The sequence below is a fragment of the Cannabis sativa genome, chromosome 7 (genome assembly GCF_029168945.1).
Source record: "Cannabis sativa cultivar Pink pepper isolate KNU-18-1 chromosome 7, ASM2916894v1, whole genome shotgun sequence".
NCBI classification, from domain to species: domain Eukaryota; kingdom Viridiplantae; phylum Streptophyta; class Magnoliopsida; order Rosales; family Cannabaceae; genus Cannabis; species Cannabis sativa.
Genome location: NC_083607.1, coordinates 41,393,013 through 41,399,562, shown reverse-complemented (window position 1 = coordinate 41,399,562; position 6,550 = coordinate 41,393,013).

Here is a 6,550-nt window from a genome sequence, read left to right as displayed (position 1 = left end):
GTTAATGCGACGCCCTTGACGTCGTCCGATGACTCATGCTCTTTGTTTTTATTTATTTTATGTCATTCTATTTTTGTTGAAATCGAATGGTTATTTTCCCTTTTTTAAGAAAGTTGAAATTGGGGATTTCCCGTGCGCCTTTTTCTAGTTGTCCGAAATGACTTTCACACTGCCATTTTTCCTTTCCTTTATTGCTAGGATGTTCTGCACTCGATGTTTGCCTTTGTAGATAGTTGGATTCCTTTTTGGCAGACATCCGGAGGGGCCTCTTTCCAGCGGTTAGGGGACCCCCATTCCCCTTTTTAATTTTAGGGTTTGATATTGGGGCTAACTGCTGTATTTTTATTGTTTCAAATGAGTGAAGTCCTTCGTGACCTTCACCCGCACGGTTTCTTTGGATTTGACCAAGAAATCCTTGATCTATACCAAGTCCACTCCATGTCGACCCCTACTATCACTGGAGTGAAGTTGTTATACCTGAAATTTGGCTGGAGGACACGTGTCAAGGTAAAGGGGATGTGAATCGGTGCCATATCTTTTTATGGAATAACTCATTAATTGCGTAAGTACTAGAGTATATTTGTAACACACTGACTGTAAGGTCTTAGGCGAGGAATCAATATACAAACTGGTACTTAGTGTATTAACGAGAAACTATATGTCGCTAAAGGAGAATAGCGAGGCACCAGAGAAGAGTAACACATACCTTAGCTACAATACGCAAATCAAGTGTCAAAGTCGGACCGGCTCGGAGTACAAGAATGCGAGATGACCATCTCCCTACGAGAAAAATTCCTATAGTTTCATCCAACTAACAGAAGGGAGACTCATAACCCTGGCAAGTCAGAAGATTTCCGTATACTCGCAATCGACGTAAAACATATCTTGTCGATCTCGGAAAGAAGAATAGTTCCAGCTCACCATTGGGATCACTACAATCAAGTTTCTATCAAGACATCTCTAGATTCAACAATTAAAGACATATTTAATACACGATATTTCTGATCCAGTAAAAGCGGGAAAATCACAGCTAAATGATTTTCAAAATCATACACCACGTTTACATTTCATGATATGTAATCAGATCCCACGATTTAAGAGATAATGACTGTAATTATATTTTGGTCAGCCTTGTAATTAACTACCACTATGCAATTATAAATAGTGGCGAACAATCTCAAAAAAGGACGAAAAAACTCTTATACAAGAGGCCCTGAAAAAAAATACTCAGAAATCTGAATAAGATTGACTCGTGGACTATGCAGAATATTTCGACACGTGGCAATTTTAAAAAAGTAAACGACTTACTTAAAATTAGGACTGAAAGACAAATAAAAAGCATGACCTTAAGAGCTATTACCGCTATTTTTTGAAGTTGGAGACTTATGTGTGTTGAATCTCTCTGCCATTGATGAACTAAGAACAAAGAAAAACAGAGCAAGGAGAGACAAACAAGAAAGAGAGAAAAGACAGTAGCAAGAGAAAGAAAGATAGAGAGAAAGATAGATTGAACAAAGAGCAATCTTATCATTGAATGAAATGATCCTTGGCATTATATAGCCAAGAATTACACAAGAGGAATTAGTTAGAAATAACAGAATCAGTTACAGAAGCATTTGACAATGAACAGTACTAACTAACTCTGATAACTAACTAACTAATACCCCTAACACGGCCCCTCAAGCTTATTATTGGAAGCATCTATGAGAACAGAGATGTCTTCAATAGTAAGCTTGGTACGAAATTGATTGAACCGTGGTGTGGAGATTGCTTTTGTGAGTCCATCAGCAAGCTGATCTTGAGCAGGAACATGCTTGACTTGGACTAGTTTCTGCAGTATCTTCTCACGCACAAAGTAAAGATCAAGTTCTATGTGTTTTGTGCGTGCGTGAAGTACTGGATTGGCCGTTAGAAGGACAGTGCTGAGGTTATCACACCATATTATTGGTGGCTGAGGAAGTGAAATGTGTAACTCAGAGAATAAGGAGTGAATCCAAGTGAGTTCAGCAACTGTACTAGCTAAGCTTCGATACTCAGCTTCGGTGCTAGAGCGAGAGATGGTATGTTGCTTTTTGCACTGCCAGGCAATCAGATTTGGACCATAAAAGATTGTAAAACCAGAGGTTGATCGACGATCATCAGGATCCGTGGCCCAATCCGCATCACAAAAGGCCACAATTTCATGAAGAGGAGCTTTCTTGAGGTGAAGTCCATGAGATATTGTTCCACTAAGATACCGAAGTATCCTTTTAACAGCAAGCCAATGAGTCAATAGGGGATTGTGCATGAATTGACAAACTTTGTTGACGCTGAAAGAGATTTCAGGCCGCGTAATGAGTAGATATTGAAGTGCGCCTACGATTGATCGATATAGTTGAGGATCAGGTACTGGTTCACTACCAAAACCAGACAATCGAAGGCCACTTGTCATGGGAGTTGGGGCAGATTTGGCATCGAGCATGTGAGCTTTTGTGAGAAGATCCCGCACATATTTTGCTTGAGATAAGTGTAAACCAGATGGAGTGTTTTGGACTTCAACACCAAGAAAGTAGTGTAGATTGCCAAGATCTTTGAGAGAAAATTTATCATTTAGAGCTGTGATGAGGTGTTGAATAGTGTGAGGATTGCTACCTGTCACAAGAATATCATCAACATATATAAGCACCAAAGTTGTGTCAGTGGCAGTGTGTTGTATAAACAACGAATGATCAGACTTAGATGACTTGAACCCAAGATCCAATAGGCAGTGATGTAATTTATCAAACCAAGCACGGGGTGCTTGTTTTAATCCATATAAAGCCTTGTGCAACTTACATACCAAGTGAGGAGCTGAGGGTATCTCAAACCCAGGGGGCTGCACCATGTAAACTTCCTCATTTAATGTGCCATTTAGAAAGGCATTATTAACATCAAGTTGTTTGATTGGCCAGTTGTGAGATAAAGCAAGACTTAAAACAAGTCGAATTGTGACAGGTTTAACAACGGGGCTAAATGTTTCAGTGAAATCAAACCCCGGTTGTTGATGAAAACCTTTTGCAACGAGGCGAGCTTTGTAACTATGATGTGTGCCATCTGAATTTTCTTTCTCTCGAAAAACCCATTTGCAGCCTATGGGAGTTCTACCATCAGGTAAAGGCACTAAAGTGTAAGTGCCATTTCTTGTCAAAGCCAGCATTTCATCTGTCATGGCCTGGTTCCACTTCTCTTGCTGTAATGCTTCTTTGACAGTCTTTGGAATTTTTGCTGCAATATATGCCTTTGGTTTATGTATTCCAGACTTAGCTCGAGTTTTCATGGCATGAGTGTTTGTGACAGTGCTTGGTTGAACAACATCTGATGACTGAGTTGCTGTAGGTGCAGCAGCTGTAACAGTAGGTATAGATTGATTGTGATCATGCATTTCTGGACTTGGAACAGCAGCTGGTATGTCTGAATTAGTAACAGCAGGTTGTTGAATATCATGGGGAAGACAATCTGGAGGCCCTCTTTGTGTTGATGGCTGGTGCTGTGTAACATAATCCTGCATATTAATAGTGGAACTTGCCACAGTAGGCACAATAGGATTAGTAATAACAGTGGTAGTAATATTATGTTGGGAAGTGGACACTGGAGCTATAGGAATCTGTGCTGGTGTGAGAAATTCAGAGTAAGAATGTGAATCAATGGCCACTGTGGGAATTGAAGTATAAGGAAATGAGGTTTCATCAAAAATGACATCTCTTGAAATGTATAATCTGCCAGAAACATCTAGACACTTGTACCCTTTATGATTTAGACTATACCCTAGGAAAGTGCAAGGAGAAGACCTAAATTGGAGCTTATGTTTGTTATAAGGTCTAATATTAGGAAAACATTTGCAACCAAAAGTTTTGAGAGTAGTATAATCAGGGATGATGTCAAAGAGTTTTTGAATGGGAGATATGTTTTGCAAAAGAGGAGTGGGTAGTCTATTGGATAGGTACACCGATGTTCTAAATGCTTCATCCCAATATTTCAATGGCATAGAGGCTTGAGCAAGGAGAGTAAGACCATTTTCAACAACATGTCTATGTTTTCGTTCAACTATGCCATTTTGCTCATGTGTTGTAGGACAAGGATGCCTATGAGTGATTCCAAACTGTTTTAGGTGATCAGTAAATGATCTAAACTCCCCTCCCCAATCAGTTTGAAGACATTTGATCTTTTTGCCTAATTGTAATTCAGATTCAGTTTTGAATTGCAAAAAGGTTTTAATGGCATCAAACTTATTTTTCAACATGTAAATCCATGTGAACCTAGAGTAGGCATCTATAAATTGGATGTAATATCTATAGCCATTGAGTGAGGTTGTTTTAGCTGGGCCCCATAAATCAGCAACAATGAGTTGTAAAGGTTCATTGTACACAGTTTGAGAAGATTTTGGAAATGGTAACTTGTGTATCTTGCCTAAACAACATGCAGAACAAACATTTAAGGAAGTTTTATTGCTGATTGTTATATTACAAGTTTGTAATACAACTTTAACAACTTTTTCCGAGGGATGGCCAAGTCTATTGTGCCACAACTCATAGTCAGAGACTTGAGATTTATTACAATGAGTACAAGTAGATGATTCTGGTACAGTATTAGATGACACAGAAGCTGTCAAGACACTTGAAGCAGCTGAATTAGGTGTTACAGAAGCTGTCAAGACTCTTGGGACAGTGGTTGCATTTGAGGGTTGCACATGAAATTGAGAGGGATTAAAAGTATAGAGGCCATTCTGGTGTGTCCCAGTGAGAAGGGTGGCTCGAGTTACCTGATCTTTGACAAAGCATTTATCAGCATGAAACTCAAAAAATACATTGTTGTCATGAGCAAAACGAGAGACACTTAGCAGATTTTTAGTAAGTTTTGGTACATGCAGCAGATTATTCAAAACAAGAGATTGAGAGGAGTTTGTGTGAACAAAGGACTGACCTATATGTTGAATAGGAAGCCCCGAGCCATCACCAACAAAGAGTTGTTCATCTCCTTCATATTCAACACCTGTGTTCAGATTTTGCACATTTGGAGTGCAATGATTCGAAGCTCCTGAGTCTGGATACCAGCAGCTGTCTTCAAGTTGTGGTGTTTGAGCAACATTAGCTTGAGGGTTGGAGTTGAGAGATACTCCTGTGAAGCTTTTATCGAATCGATAGAAGCAATCAAGAACGGTGTGTCCGAGCTTGTGACAAAGCTGACACTGAACTCTATTTGAATTTGTTTGATACTTTCCACCTCTGTTGGTAAAATTAAAACCACCACGATTGTTAGGATTAGAGAAGGAAGAGATGGATGAGTGATTACCTCCATTATAAGCCCTTTGATTTGCAAATGCTCGACCAATTCCTCTAGATGATGACCCAAAGGATGGAGGAGGAGGAACTCGATTTTGATTGTAAAATCTGCTGAAACGATTTGGATTGTTTTGGTAGGCAATATTGACTTCAGAAAACTGATCCAAATCTGTTGTAGCAAGATTTACACTTAGCTCAGTTTCAGATTCTTGATCTGTTTTCTCGATTCGAGACTCAGAGGCTAGCAGTAGGGCTTCTATTTCAGCTACTGAATACTCTTCAATGCGAGTATTAGTTGAGATAATGAAGGTATCATATTCTGTGGGTAATCCCTTGAAAATAGCAGCAATATGATCTCTTGCACTCAGCACTTCCCCTACTGAAGCAAGGAGATCAACATGTTGTTTGATCTTTAACAGATACTCATTCAAAGACATGCTTCCTTTTCTGATTTTCTGCAATTTTGTTCTGAACTCCAGGATTTTTGAAGAAACTTGCAGAGTGAAATGCTTTTCAAGAGCATTCCAGATTTGCCTTGCTGTGTTGCATCCCACCATGCGAGTGAGAAGGCTTTCTGTCATTGAGGATAATAACCAGGAAACTAGGAGTTGATCTTGAACCTCCCAATCAAGAAACTCAGGATTGAAGGTGTTTGAAGCTTGATCTGCATCACTCAAGAATCGAGGTGGAGGAGCTCGATCTTGGATGAATTTTTGTAATCTGTTTCCTCGAATTGCTGCTAGTACCTGTTGTTTCCAAAGAAGAAAGTTGTGATCATTTAGTCTAATAGACATATTATGATTGAAATAGACAGGGTTGAAGTCATCAGTGTTGTTTCTTGATCGATTTAGATTCGGTGCTCCATTCGTCTGATTTGCAGATCTGCTGGTGTTCGAGTTGTGCTGTGTAGCATTTGTGTTCACTCCAACATTCGCCATGTTCACAGATAGAGGGGGAAAGAGCTCTGATACCATGTTGAATCTCTCTGCCATTGATGAACTAAGAACAAAGAAAAACAGAGCAAGGAGAGACAAACAAGAAAGAGAGAAAAGACAGTAGCAAGAGAAAGAAAGATAGAGAGAAAGATAGATTGAACAAAGAGCAATCTTATCATTGAATGAAATGATCCTTGGCATTATATAGCCAAGAATTACACAAGAGGAATTAGTTAGAAATAACAGAATCAGTTACAGAAGCATTTGACAATGAACAGTACTAACTAACTCTGATAACTAACTAACTAATACCCCTAA